This window comes from Gopherus evgoodei, chromosome 11, assembly GCF_007399415.2.
Source record: "Gopherus evgoodei ecotype Sinaloan lineage chromosome 11, rGopEvg1_v1.p, whole genome shotgun sequence".
NCBI classification, from domain to species: Eukaryota; Metazoa; Chordata; order Testudines; family Testudinidae; genus Gopherus; species Gopherus evgoodei.
In genome coordinates this window covers 18,056,828-18,071,779 of record NC_044332.1, presented here as the reverse complement: position 1 = coordinate 18,071,779, position 14,952 = coordinate 18,056,828, and the positions used below count along the sequence as shown (strand labels likewise).

The window sequence follows — 14,952 nt, the reverse complement described above, 5'->3', positions numbered from 1 at the left end:
ACTACTGGTCATACAAAATCTAGGACCATCTACTGGCACCTTAACTAGTTACATACACAGATCTAGAGTGCTCCTCTAGCATGGTACACAGTGTGCTGTCTCCCTGCGAGGACCACCAAACAGAGCCAAGGGAAGCATCAAGAGCTAGACAGAGGCAGTGAAAACTGACAGGTCTATGAAAGAACCTATCTATAAAAAGAGGTGCAATAAAGATTGCAGGCCGCTGGACAGCGATTGTTGTTAGGGCTTTCTAGTCTGTGCATGTCCAGTTGCCAGAGTGGGGTAGGGGTGGGGCTTGGACACATTCAGATATGCAGGCTCACTCCCTGCTGGGCTTTGGGTTTCACAGAGCAGCAAGAGAGAGGAAAATCTTTCTCAATAAACAGGAAAATGTGGTTAGAAGTTTGGCCGATAGGACTCAGGGATGAGTACAAGTTACAAAATTGCTTTTAATGCATCGAAACCGACCAAGTTTTAAAGATGATTATGTCTGTCAAAAGGCGTTTTAAACAGTAAACAAATCCTTTCTGCAAAGGGCAGGCAGAACACTTGCTCCCTTTGCTGTCCATTCATAATTTGAGGTCGCAAACCCCTCCACAAACTGATTCCCTTTAATCTGGTTGCCTAACTAACTGTAGATATAGGTGCCTAACTTTAAGCAACCAAGTGTGAAAATGTTTAGCCTGTGTCTCTAAGTTTCCCTGTCTGTAAAAGAGAGAATAATAATTAAACTACCTCAGGAGCATTGTAAGCTTGGAGTCATTAATGCTTGTGCCTTGAGATCCTTGGACAGAAAGATCTAAAGAAATGCAAAGTATTAATAAATGTTTCTAGTACACAAGAGATTTTACCATGTGCCACAGACAGTGCTTTTCCTACACCTCTCCTCAGCTCATTCCAAGGCCAGATTCTCAACTGTTGTGTAAATCAGCAATGGCATAGTTCCATTGACTCAGTGTCTGGAGTTGCATTACTCTGTTACTTTCATAGTGTTACCCCCATTGAGCATCAATTATGTAGATAATCCATTTTTACATTTACTCATAGATTCTAAGGACAGAAGGGACCTTTGTGATCATCTAATCTGACTTCTGCTGTAGCACAGGCCATAGAACTCCCCCAAAACATTAAAATGGATCTTTTAGAAAAACCATCCAATCTTGATTTTAAAATTGTCAGTGATGGAGAATGCACCATGACCCTTGGTAAATTGCTCCAGTGGTTAATCACTCTCACTCAAAATTTCCAGTCTGAATTTGTCTAGCTTGAACTTCCATCCATTGGATTATGTTATACTGTTCTCTGCTAGACAGAAGATCTCATTATTAAAAATGTATTCACCATGTAGGCACTTATAGACTGTAATAAGTCACCCCTTAACCTTCTCTTTGTTAAACTAAATAGACTATAAGGCAGATTTTCTCACCCTTTAATCATTCTCATGGCTCTTCTCTGAACTCTCTCCAATTTATCCACATCCATCTTGAACTGTTGATATCAGAACTGGACACAGTATTCCAGCAGTCATACCAGTGCCAAATACAGAGGTAAAATAACCACTCTACTCCTATTCAAAAATCCTGTTTATCCATCCCAGGATCACATTAGCCCTTTTGGCCTCAGCATAACACTGAGAGCTCATGTTCAGCATTATCCACCAGGTCATCTTTTGTTTTTATTTAAAAGTTTTCTTCTGTCACATGAAATATGGTTTTTGTAGTTATAAAATGGGACCTGGAATCTGGCCCTGTGGGTTCTTTCCTGGCTATGCCACAGATTTCCTGTTGGATCTGGGGGAGTTGCTTGACCTCTCTGTGTCTCAGTGTTGAAATCAGACTCAGGTTTTCAGTCTAAAATAGCAGATGACAAACAGACAGTCACAATTTCAGTTCATTTTGTACTGTGTGAAGTCTTCTTAAAGGATCAAAGTTCTCCTAAGATCAACAATGTTTGGGCCTTAGTGAATTATCCAGGTATCTTATTCTAAGAATTTGGGCTGCAACCATCTCCCAGATTTGGCTCTCATCACTTAAAAATCAATAGCTGTGGTCAAGTGAATGTGTGTTTGCAGTCTGTGTTGCTTAAAGATGAACATGACTATATGGGTGGCAAGTCCATTTATTCAGTTTTGTAAACCAAGGTCACTGCATTTGCTTGGGGAAGATTTGGCCAGTAAAGTTGATTGTAGAGGTCACAATGGTAGATCCTGTCACAAGAAAGTTGAAACTAGCAGAGCTGGCTGTTTCTCTGCTGTTAATTTTGTGACAAGAATTGTATTACTTCTAAATACTCTAAATACTAAATCTTCCACATACTCATGAAAGATCATGGACAGGGCTTAAATTCTCACAGAGTATTTCCTGGAGCCCTGGGACTCGGGACTTCAGCCCCACAGGAGGCAAGCCAGGGGCTTGGGCTTCAGCCCTGAGGGTCTGAAAATATTTACCAGAGCTCCACTCCAGACAGCTCCACCTGAATTTAAGCAGTGGTCCTGGACATTTCAAATTCCACATGTGTGATCTGTGGTTAGAGGAGAATTTGCAGAAGTTCTTGGACTTGGGAGCCCTCGGCTACAGAGGTGAATCAGATCTTCAAAGCAACTAAAATTTTCAAAAGATTGCCTGATGCTTGTTGGCTATGACAGATCTCAGACAGATTTTGGCCTAGAAATCTGTTTCACTCAAGAGATGTCAATGCAAACTATTTCAGACTCTCTGAGAATTTGAAGTGCTTATTTAGGGAGTAATTCTCTTCCTCAAAAAAGGGAACATACCAAGTCCCCCAGAAAGTTCTCCAAAGAGCAGACAGGCTGTGTACAGTTCATCAGAGATATTTATCTCCCCCAGGCTACTTAAAGGTAGGGGAACTTTGACAAAGGTTCACAAAGGCACCCATGGAGATTGTAAACCCCGCCAGGATTACTGCTGAGATTACAAACGCCCACGCATGGACAGCTGTGCATGTTATCCGTAAATAAGAGCAAAACAAACATTTTGCATTTGGTTTCAAGTACTTAACTAAGAAAAAAATATTTCTTAGGAGGTGCATCCCTGGGTTTTAAGTAGCCGGGTTGGGACAGTGATTCAGGCCAGGTCCACACTAGAGCGTTAAATCGATTTAAACAGCGTTAAATCGATTTAACGCTGTAACCGTCCACACTACAAGGCACTTAAAATCGATTTTAAGGGGTCTTAACATCGATTTCTGTACTCCAGCTAAATGAAAGGAGTAACCCTAAAATCGATTTTACAAAATCGATTTTGGGCTAGTGTGGACGGAAATCGAAGTTAATGGCCTCCGGGAGGTATCCCACAGTGCACCAGTGGCCGCTCTGGACAGGTAAAGGAACTCTACTGCTGGCCAGGTACACAGGAAAAGCCCCGGGAACTTTTGAATTGCATTTCCTGTTTGGCCAGCGTGGAGCTCTCAGCAGCACAGGTAACAATGCAGTCTCCTGAAAATAGGAAAAGAGCTCCAGCGTGGAACACACAGGAGTTATTGGATCTGATAGCTGTATGGGGAGAAGATTCTGTGCTATCAGAACTGCATTCCAGTAGACGAAATGAGAAAACTTTTGAAAAGATTTCTAATGCCATGATGCAGAGAGGCCATAGCAGAGACTCGGTGCAGTGCAGAGTTAAAGTGAAGGAGCTCAGACAAGCGTACCAGAAGACCAAAGCAGCAAATGGCAGATCCGGATCTGGCCCAAAAACATGCCGCTTCTACGCGGAGCTTCACGCAATTTTAGGTAACTGCGCCACGACAAGCCCCCCTTTGTCTGTGGATTCAGAGGTGGGGGTAGTAATCTCTGCCACTGCTGATGTTTCTGCGGATGGCGAAGATGTGGAGGAGGAACAGGAGGAGGACGAGATGGCAGAGACCACACAGCACTCCATTCTCCCCAACAGCCAGGAGCTTTTCCTCACCCTGACAGAAGTACCCTCCCAGCCCTCTCAAGCCAGTAGCACAGACAATGAAGCCGTGGAAGCGACCTCTGGTGAGTGTACTTTTTTAAATAAAAACCATAGTTTAAAAGCAACCATTTTTTAATGATTGATTTGCCATGAGGGCTTGCATGCCGTAGCTGGCATTAAAGTTACTGGAACAGTCTGTTAACATGTCTGGGGATGGAGCGGAAATCCTCCAGGGACATCTCTATGAAGCACTCCTGGAGGTACCCCAATAGCCTTTGCAGAAGGTTTCTGGGCAGGGCAGCCTTATTCCGTCCACCATGGTACGAAACTTTACCACGCCATGCCTGGAGCACGTAATGGGGTATCATTGCATGACAAAGCCTAGCTGCTTATGGCTCCGGGGATTGCTGGCATTCAAGAAGCATAATTTCTTTTTCTCTTTCTGTTATTCTCAGGAGAGTGATATCGTTCATGGTCACCTGTTAAAAAGTAATGTACTTTATTAAGGAGACAGAGATGACCATTCCTTCGTTTCTGCTTTCCTGCTCCATTAATAAAAAACCTTTCCTAGCAGTTAGCCATGTGGGGGATGGTAAAAACCTGCACATTCCTACGGGGAGGTGTCTCTAATGGCGCTGACCTTTTTAGCATTTGGGCAGCAGGAATTATCGCTGCTAATTGCCAAGGCAGAGGGTGGAGGGGGGAGGCAGTAAAGTGACCTGCCATTACAGCAGACATGCAGAGTGGGGGGGGGGAAAACCATTCACAATTTTCCTCTAGTGCTGAACCTTTGTGATGGCATAAGAAAAGAAGCAAAAGTTTTGCTTTTTAGCAGTTTGGCTGCCAAGCATGAATGTTACCTGTTAATAGCCAGGGGTACAGGGTAATAAAAGAGGTTGCACGGTTCACTGCCATCAGACTTACCATGTCCGCCAGCAAGCTTTTTTATAATCCCCTGACCTGCTCTGTGTTGATCTCTGACACCACAGCCGCAAGCACTAAATACTAAAAGATTCCAAAGGCGACCTTGTAGTGAAGTGACATGTGCTACGTACGGTGAATAGTGTAGTTCACTTTGAAAGAGTATAACCATTGTTCTGTGAAATGTATCTCTTATGATGCTTCTATCACTCTTTTCCTCCAGACATGCAGCTGCACATTTTTCTAGCCTCCCTACTCCAGTCCGAAGGATAGGTCAGATAAGGAAGCTGAGGAAGAAGAGGATATGGGAGGAGATGTTCAGAGAAATAATGGCAGTAACCCGCAGCGAAAGAGCTCATCTGGGGGAGTGGAAACACGTGGTCGCAAAGTACAGGGACGCTGCCAGTGAACGTGAAGACAGAAGGGACGCTCGAGATGAGATGTGGTGGCAGGAAGATCAGAGGTGTAGGCAGGAAGATCAGCGGTGGCGTGCTGCAACGCTGGAGCTGCTTCGCGATCAGACTGACCTCCTCCGAAGTCTGGTGGAAGAGCTGCGGGGTCACAGAGTGCCACTCCAGCCCATGTTTAACCACCAGTACTCACCATGTCCCATATCTTCCACACCCAGATGTGTAAGAACACGTGGGGGAAGGCTTTCTGCACCTGCCCACTCCACCCCTGTGGACAGTCCAACCAAAAGGCTGTCATTACATTGAAATGCCCTTAATGGCATTGTTCTTCCCTCCTATACTCCTCCCAAACCACTCCCGGGGTACCTTTTCATTTCTTTTACTCTTAGGACATGCTATTCAAAGGCAGTGGGAGGGTGGGTTGGTTACAGATAGTAACTGATAGTAAGCAAGCTGTTATGGAAGGGTGGAGGGAAGCTTGCTTGCAGCAGCAGGAGTCAATACATGGGGGGGGGGTTCATGAAGGGGAAAGAAACACAGCAGTCACACCGTACCCTGGCCCATGATGAAACTCGTTTTCAAGGCTTCTCTGATGCGCACCGCTTCCTGGTGTGATCTTCTAATTGCCCTGGTGTCTGGCTGCGCATAATCAGCGGCCAGGTGATTTGCCTCAGCCTCCCACCCCGCCATAAAGGTCTCCCCCTTACTCTCACAGAGATTGTGGAGCACACAGCAAGCAGCAATAACAAAGGGGATATTGGTTTGGCTGAGGTCTGAACGAGTAAGTAAGCTTCTCCAGCGCCCTTTGAGACGGCCAAATGCACATTCTACCACCATTCTGCACTTGCTCAGCCTGTAGTTAAACAACTCCTGACCACTGTCCAGGCTGCCTGTGTATGGTTTCATGAGCCAGGGCATCAAGGGGTAGGCTGGGTCCCCCAGGATAACTACAGGCATTTCAACATCTCCAACTGTAATTTTCTGGTCTGGGAAGTAAGTCCCTTGCTGAAGCCGTTTAAACAGAGTAGTGCTTCTGAAGACACGAGTGTCATGAACCCTTCCTGGCCATCCCACGTGGATGTTGGTGAAACGTCCCTTGTGATCCACCAGTGCTTGCAGCACCATTGAAAAGTACCCCTTGCGGTTTATGTACTGGGTGCCCTGGTGCTCCGGTGCCAAGATAGGGATATGGGTTCCATCTATGGCCCCCCCACAGTTAGGGAATCCCATTGCAGCAAAGCCATCCACTATGACCTGCACGTTTCCCAGAGTCACAACCTTTCGTAGCAGCAGCTTAATGATTGCTTTGGCTACTTCCAGCACAGCAGCCCCCACAGTAGATTTGCCCACTCCAAATTGATTCCCGACTGACCGGTAGCTGTCTGGCGTTGCAAGCTTCCAGAGGGCTATTGCCACTCGCTTCTCCACTGTTGAGGGCTGCTCTCATCTTGGTGTTCTGGGGTTTCAGGGCAGGGGAAAGCAAGTCACAAAGTTCCATGAAAGTGCCCTTATGCATGCGAAAGTTCCGCAGCCACTGCGAATCGTCCCACACCTGCAAAACTATGCAGTCCCACCAGTCTGTGCTTGTTTCCCGGGCCCAAAATTGGCAAGGAACGGTTAGAACCTCCCCCATTACCATCAGGAGCTCCAAAGCGTGGGGGCCCGCGGTTTCGGATAACTCATTCTCCAAGTCCTCATCAGTCTCGTCGCCGCGCTGCAGCATCCTCTCCTGCATTTCCTGCTCATGGTTCAGCATAGACAGCACAAGAATGCGTGAATTGTTTACAACGTCCACGATCAAGGTACTGATCAGACCAGGATCCATGCTTGCTGCAAAATGGCGTTTGCTCACTTCACCCAGTAAAAAATATGTGCGAAATGGCTGTCTGCTGCTTTCAGGAAGGGAGGGGGTGAGGCTGTACCCAGAACCACCCACGACAGTGATTTTTGCCCCATCAGGCACTGGGGTAGTAACCCATAATTCCAAGGGTCAGGGAACACTGCAGGAACTTTGGGATAGGTACCCACAGTGCAACGCTCCTGACATCGATGGACACCAGGGACCATGGGACGCACACCACCGACGTAAGGTGCCCTAGTGTGGACGCGTAAAATCGATTTTATAAACCCTGTATTATAAAATCGATTTTAATAATATCAATTTTAAGCTGTAGTGTGGACGTGGGCTTAGCTTCCTTGGTTTCTGCATTGTGAGCCACGTAGTCACTGCAGACACTCTAAATAGCTAGAAAGCTCAGTTTGGCAAAAATGTTGCCATACATATAGAGAGGTACATAGAGCATCTCAGAGTCAAAAGAAGATATGAGAGATGGAGCAGACTCAGAGTTATCCTGATAAAGCTATTTGGAATTTGCATTTTCATCTAGTGATGTGGGGCCTCATTCTGATTTCACTTGCTCCAGTGTAAAGCAAGAATAATGACAGGTGTAACACAGTTATGTGCAGAACAGAATCAGGCCCACTACATTTGTCATGTGACTAGTAATCAAGATTACTGTTCTAGCCTATGCTAAATGACTGGCAATGATGTGATTGCATAGCCTGTAGTTGGATAACAAGAATGGGCTGTGCAATGGACAAAATGGCTAAATAGAGTCCCTTACAGACATGGGTAAGTTGCAATCAATCATTCAGGCAAGCACAGGTCTCAATGGTGGTAGCAGTCTCTTCATTACATCTTTCTGAGTGAAGGAGCATTCCACGCCCATGTGCAGCGTGTTATTTCCACATCTCCTAAATGCTGTTATGTCAAAAGGAGCTTTCTTTGAACAAGGCCAGGCATGCACTGTTACCTACATATCTGCCCTATTCAAAACACAAGCCTGTTTTGCCAGGCATCAAAAGTCAGGTCTAAGCTTTAAGAAGTTTGCCAGTATAGTTAGACCAGTGTAGCTTAAACTGACAATCCTCCCAGTATAGACACAACCTATTGGCAAAGTTTTACTGATTTAGCTTATACTAGTTCAGCAAGCAAAATACATATCACAGATATTCCCCCTCTCCCCACCGAAAAAACCTGGCATTGCTATACTAGCAAAAGCTTCTAGTGCAGGCCTAACCTGAATGCAAGAAGTCATCTGACCACTTGTCACAGGGGAACAATGTATCTTTCCCATACTCAGGGAACTCAGAAATGACCACAACCATAATTCTGACACTATCAGAAGTGATTTATCTTTACACAGGGTCCAAGCACTGAAACTTCCAGAAAATATAATAAAGCAGGAATTCTCCAAATCCATGGAATGATTGATGGTGGTTTGTGGAAGCTGGTTGGGTCTATGGTGTTGGCTACTCCTTGCTGCCACATGTTAAAAAAATATACACTACTAACACTACTTTTGTACGTATGGAATTGCTGTAGTTGCTACAGGTATGTTATGGGATCAATAATAATAGAAGTGGTTGGCCTGATTATGAACCGGAAGGGAGATGGTCATGAGACAATCTCCATTAAAGTGTAGCCTAATTGTGAATAAAGCATGAGAACCTTTACAACAGTAGCTAAACATAAGAGTTTAGGGGGAAAGGGCCATTGCAATTTGAAATATAGCATTGTGCTTACAGTACATGCTACATGCCAGAACTAAGTACTTACATGCCCTATCTATAGGAGTTGAGCATCTCACAAGGGAAGTACATTATCCTCCAGGGAACTGAGGCACAGAGAGATTTCAGTGACTAGGTCATACAAGAAGCCCTACGGTAGAACCAGGAATTAAACCCAGAATGCCAGTCCAGTGCCCAAACATAAGACCATCCTCTCTTTTATAAACTTAAACACTAACTCCTCATTTGCAGTGGAAGGAGAGAATCACAACCTCTCTTGCCCTGAGAGGAGGTTGCACTATATTGTAGCAAGCCCTGCCCTTCCCCCTCTTACTGTCCTTTATGGGGAAACTGGACCCACCTGGAAAGCAGCTGCAGTTTCTGGATGGTTTGCCAGCTCAGAGCCAGTAAGTGTATGATAGAGATACACAGCATGTGAATTCACATCCATACCATCTCAACAATAAATCCCATGCTCCAGGTGCAAGGTGTGCCACAGATTCAACTAATCCACTAACCATCTGACAAAGCCCAGCTGTGGAGTGCTAATGAACCTACTTAGATTACTGCACAGTGGCATGCACATGAATGATTATTTCAAACAGGTTGGGCATGTCTTCCATTCATCCTAGAGCCCCAGCAATCCCTTCCTTGGATCACAGCCACAATATCTACACTCCCTCCTGATGGAGCTACCTGCTGTTTAATTTTTTAGCACCTGAGCTACAAAATCAGGTAACTGCTGTGATGTCAATATTCTGATCAAGTGTGATGGACAGTGCAGGAAATGTTTTCCCATGACTCTAAGTGATGGGTGGGAGGCATATAGTCCTCTTGCTTTACAATTGGTTGGTGTCCAGCCATGAAATAGGATTTTGTTTAGTACTTATATAAGCATTACATTGCTTTGAGCAAAGTGTCTTTTCTCATGCTTATACCTGTTCAATGAACAGGTACTTTCACATTATATAGATCTTTTTGCTATAGTGGGGAGCAGAAGGGGCGCATATCTAAAGTCCATGTATTGTACAAGGTCCCAGGACATCCATCAAGAACAGAGGTTTCTTTCATACTTTCTTTATCAATCATCATGTTCCAGGAGGGCTAGACATTTACTCAGCCCCCCAGCCTAGCATAGCACTGACAGCTTTCCCAGCCACTGAAAAGAAAAGATGGACTTGTGGTTAAAGTAGAGAACTAGGCACCAGAAAATCTAGGCCCTGTTCCTGGTTCTGCCACAGGCTTCCTTGAGTATTTCACTTTCCTTCTCACTTAGAGCTCAACTCTGCAGGGTACTGAACAATTCTAAAGATGGCAGTTCAGGATGCTGGGCACCCTGCAGGCTAATAATTCTTCACCATCTCCCAGAGATTGTAGGAGGCTGAGTTCATTCACCTGGGATCCTTAGAAGGAAGGAGGGACAGGTGGCTAAAGTATTACATTGCAAACAGCTGCATTTGCTTGCTGTTCACTAATCACCACCTCCCCCTGCTTTTTCATCTGGCAGACTTCAGATGGCATACAGTGCCATGATCACAATTGTTTTAGGAGATTAATGTTTATAGAAGAGTACATAGAGGCACCAGCTGAGATCAGGGCTTTATTGTGTAAGGTTCTGTACATACACACAGTGAGAAACAGTTCCTGCCCTGCTTATATTCTAAAGAGACCAGACTGATGAAGGATGGCAGTGGAGACAGAAGTGATCCCCAAGGTCAAACATGCAGGTCAGTGGCAGAGATGCAGATAGAATTTGTGCCCCCTGAATACCAGTCTAGCGCCTACTAGATCACACTGGTTGAATTCAGGGTGAAATGTCTTAAGTATATTCAAGAAGCAGGGCAACTTTTCTGAAAAATTCTAGGGGAGGCAAATCTGTGTCATCATATAAAATATTATGTGATTATATTGTATCTTGCAAAAGTTGGGGAGGAAGGTGGAGCACAAAGACCTATGAAAAGTCTGGGGGCAGGAAACCAAGGCTGGGGGGGGAACTGCCCCCCTTGTCCCATAGCAAATGACACCCCTGTTAAGAAGGCTGGTGGCCCTCAATACTGGTGACTATTTAATATCTATTTACTGGGAAGTATAGGGGAGAAGAACAGGAGGGGGGTTTGGGAGGATGGAGAGGAAAGAACATTTTGAAGGAAGGAGAGGAAAAGACGAGAGAAGTGAGGAGATAGCAAAGAGGGACAGGGCAAAATGTCAAAGGAAGTCTCCAACTATCTACTTCCTCTGTGTCCCCCTTAATCTTCCTGTGGTCCTAGTAGCAGGCCACAGATCATGTAAATTAAACAGTGAAAGCTCTTTTCCTCTCATCACAAAGTACATACACATGAATGAGCGAAGTAATTGAGAAGTGGGCAATAACCCAGTGCTCCAGCTCACACACCACTACTCCCTGCTCTCTCTGCGTGTGCTGTCCAGGGGTGTTTTTCAGTTGCCTTGAACATCACTTGCCAGAGTTAACCTGCCCAAGGGAACAGAATAGGAGTCCAAGCAAATAAATAAATAAGGGGAACAACTACTATAGTCTCTGGGACAACCGACCCACTCCAGCCTTATGCAGGCAAAACCTCAATACTGTCAGGGGGAGTTTATATGTAAAACCTGAGCAAGGACCTCAGTATTAAAGGGCCTGCAATAATGAATCCATGAACATTCTGCCTGCTACTACAGCAGCACTCGATGGCTTCAGTCAAGCAAAAATATAAGAGTTAATGATGTTATCCTTCTGTTCTACTGAAAGGCAAAATGCTCCTCTGGCCAAGGAACCTGGAGCAGATGAGTAGAAGCTGAGGTAGAAAAAGAGATGCAGAATATTTTCTGTGTGCTTCTCTTTCACTTCTGCAGAAGCCTGTGGGTGAACCCTGAGAGTCTTGCACCAGAAGGGCAAGGATCTAGCCACATCTACCAGTGCAGGAGGAACAGCCAGAGAGACTAAAAATTGGTGGTTGGGAATAACGTGTTTGGCAGGAGCTGAATGAGTTGGCAGATGAGTGCTGCAGAAGAGAGGGAGGGGGAAGCAGGTTCAGAGAGAAGCCAAAGGCAGACAAAGAAGGAATGATGCTGACTCTGTGGGGAATGAGCTATGAGGGAGTTGCAACCCTTTTGGACCCATTGCTGCTGACAGAGATGGCAGAGAGATACAATGCCTGACCTCTCTGGATTTACCTGGAACTGAGTCAACTTTGCAAGCCTAAGCTGCAGCAACTGGTGTCATCGGTATCCTTTTGATCCCCATCGCTGGACAAAAGTTACATTTGAGTTAGAGCTGGTCATTTTGTTCGAAGGATCTTAGTGTGGTAAAGCCTCCATATGCCAGTCTGGTGGTGGTAAGGGGCTGTATTGGAGCTGTAACTAGACAGGAGAGAATTCTCCCAGTTACAGGAGCATCCTAGGGCTGATGTGGGATCTTATGCTTCCTGCCACCCTGCACGTGCCCCAGCAAAGGGGGCATGCTGGGGTCAGGGCTGAGGGTATATAGTTATAGGAATGGAGTAATAGCTCTTTAAAGTAGTTTGAGCCCTCTAGTGACCCTCACTGTCTTCTGTTGCAGAAGTCACCAAAGCTGTGTCAGAGCATAGGGTTGTCAGCTGTCCAGGTTTTCCAACAACTACCCCTTTTTATGAGGTAGCTGTCCTGGAATATCTGCAAGGATGTTCAAATATGCACTACCAGCTGTCCAGTTTTATGGACTCAGAATCATCCCACATGTCCTGTTTTTTGTACCTCAGATGTGGCAATGGTAGCAGCAGTGTATATATGAAGTTAGGCCTGTTATGTAGTCAGTAAACACTGCTCCAGTGTGGTTCTTTCATATTGCATTTGCTGAGTTGCAGGGTGCCGGAGGAGAAGGCCTTGCCTTGCACCCTCTTCTCCCTTTAGTACAGAGCACAGGGGCAGCTATAATGTAGCCCTGCACTCTTGTGAATTTGTTAGCTTCTGAATGACTGGATTTAAAACAAAATGCTCTTGGAGCCAGTGAGTGAAAGTCAGCAAGGTATCTGTTCATTAGAATGAGAAACACATAGCTTAGCTGTTGGCACAGATTCCGTATTGTGTAATGAATAAATAGGCCTCTACCAAGAGCAGTACACAGAATACATTAGCGTTGTCTGGAGGTGTAGAACAGCCCCATTTTTTAGGTGAAAACAAGAGTAATAATTGATCTAGAAATCCAGGTGGAAAATTTGTTGGCATAGTCAGAAGGGAATACATAAAGACACAAGATTTTATTATTAGCAAGGACAATTATAACTTCAACTCTTTGAATCAAGCTAGCTAGCTGAAATATGAGCTTCCTAAAATAGTAGTTAATAGCATTCCAGAAATTATTCATTAGCTTGTCAGATCAGAAGCAACAGTGCAGAGTGAAAAGGAGAATCTATACTAGTCAGCATCTTAGTCACGAAGATTATCATTAGTGATTAAAAGCCCCCAGCGGTTCTAGAATTGGGAGGAAATATATGGCAAGAACCTGACTAACCTCAGTAGCCCACCTATATGCATCCAGGTACAGAATTCAGCCTCTCAGGACCAAATTCTCTCTGCTGCTGTGCCAAACTTGAAGAGGAAGGAAGGAAGGAATCCTATCCTATGTCTCAGGCCAAAGAGTGACACTAGAACCCACTCCATGCTGGTTATAGAAGCCTCAAAGCTACAGTAACCGGTGCTTAAAGTGGTCTGAAAAAGGTGTGTGTGGGATGACAGACAGGGACTCTCTCAACCTCAGAGTAGCAGCTTTAGTAAGACAATGCTTAAAATACACCCCTCATTAGGGTCTTTAACCCATTGCAAGCACTTGCCTTCCCCTACTTTAAGCACTGTGTAATAGTGTGGCCACCACCAGAGCATTCCCATGAGGCCAGGGTGCCTCTGCAGTGCCCTGCACCTGATTCTTCAGGGCTCCTGAGACTATATGGGGTTTGTTTTTCTCCTTCAATCACAGCTCGTTTGGGGGTCTGGTTTTCTTTATTTACAAAGCTCGAAAAAAATGCAAACAAAAAAGGCATTTCTCTAATCACTCCCACAGTCCCCAGAAATCTGCAGTCCCACAGTCCCCAGAAATCTGCAGTCCCCCTCTCACCACAACTGCTTCATTTCTTGTAAGGAATCAGCTGCCTGAGGGTCCTTTGCTGCACTACATGTCTCTGGTTGAGCAAGCCAGCTCTAGTTCTTCAAGTCAGGCAGGCTCTCTCACTCCCTTTGCTCTCACATATTCCTCACCACTCTGAGTGGCCTGACAGAGCACTCACTGCATGGCTCGCCATCTTTGTCTGTCCTGGATAGAAGGTCTGCAGTCAGGTGGTTCTTGCCAGGACAATGCTGTCCAGGAAAACAAATGGGCAGGGCACCAATGGGTAACCAGGTATTTGAATCTCTCATCATCTGGAGCCATCAGAGCACCGCTTGGTCAGTGACAAGGAAAAAGGGAGTCCAATGCAGATAGTAATGCCCGGCTTCACTGCTCAGCATTCCTTCTGGATGACCAATACCGCTTTTCACAGTCCAGGAGTTTCCTACTCCTACAGGATAGGATGTTCCTGATTGTGGAACTTCTAGGACAATACTGCTCCCAGGACCCAAGGTGATTCTATCTGGATGGGAACCAGGAAGGGTCTTATGGCATCCCTCGCTGGGAGGTTTGAGGTCTTACCCTATCTGCCAAAGTGACACCCTAGATAGTCACAGTCCATCATAGGGACACCCTTACTGCCTATGTCCCAGCTGCCTAAAGCGATAACATATTTTCGTCCCCTCTTGAATGGTCAACAAAGGCCTGCTTGGATCCTGGGGTCTCAAAGTGCCTCTGACGGGAGATCTCCAGGAAGGTAGAGGCTGTCTTCCTTGACGGGGCCCAATACCAAGGATACCTCCTCATTTCTGGGGTGCCAAAACCTGGAGCAGTGCCAACAACCCTTGAGTTACTATGAGCCGGAGGGAAGGTTAGGAGGAATTATCCTAATGTCTGAAGCCTCCGCCTCTAGAAACCCCTCTGGGATGGTTAGTGGGCAGAACTGACAAACTTAGGCTTGTACTGCTATGGGGAGAATTTTTAAATGTTGTTCCAAAACAATGCTATCCATCAGGTCACCCATGGTCTTGGTTTCAGGGGTCAGCCAGCAAGTGGCCAA

At 45.5% G+C, this 14,952-nt stretch overlaps 1 protein-coding gene across 4 annotated transcripts in view; it reads right to left on the bottom strand.

Moving 5' to 3' along the window:
• GPR1 (G protein-coupled receptor 1) overlaps positions 1–14,952 on the bottom strand; it is a 46,440-nt gene that overhangs the window by 11,284 nt on the left and 20,204 nt on the right. The gene's annotated exons all lie outside the window — the stretch shown is intronic.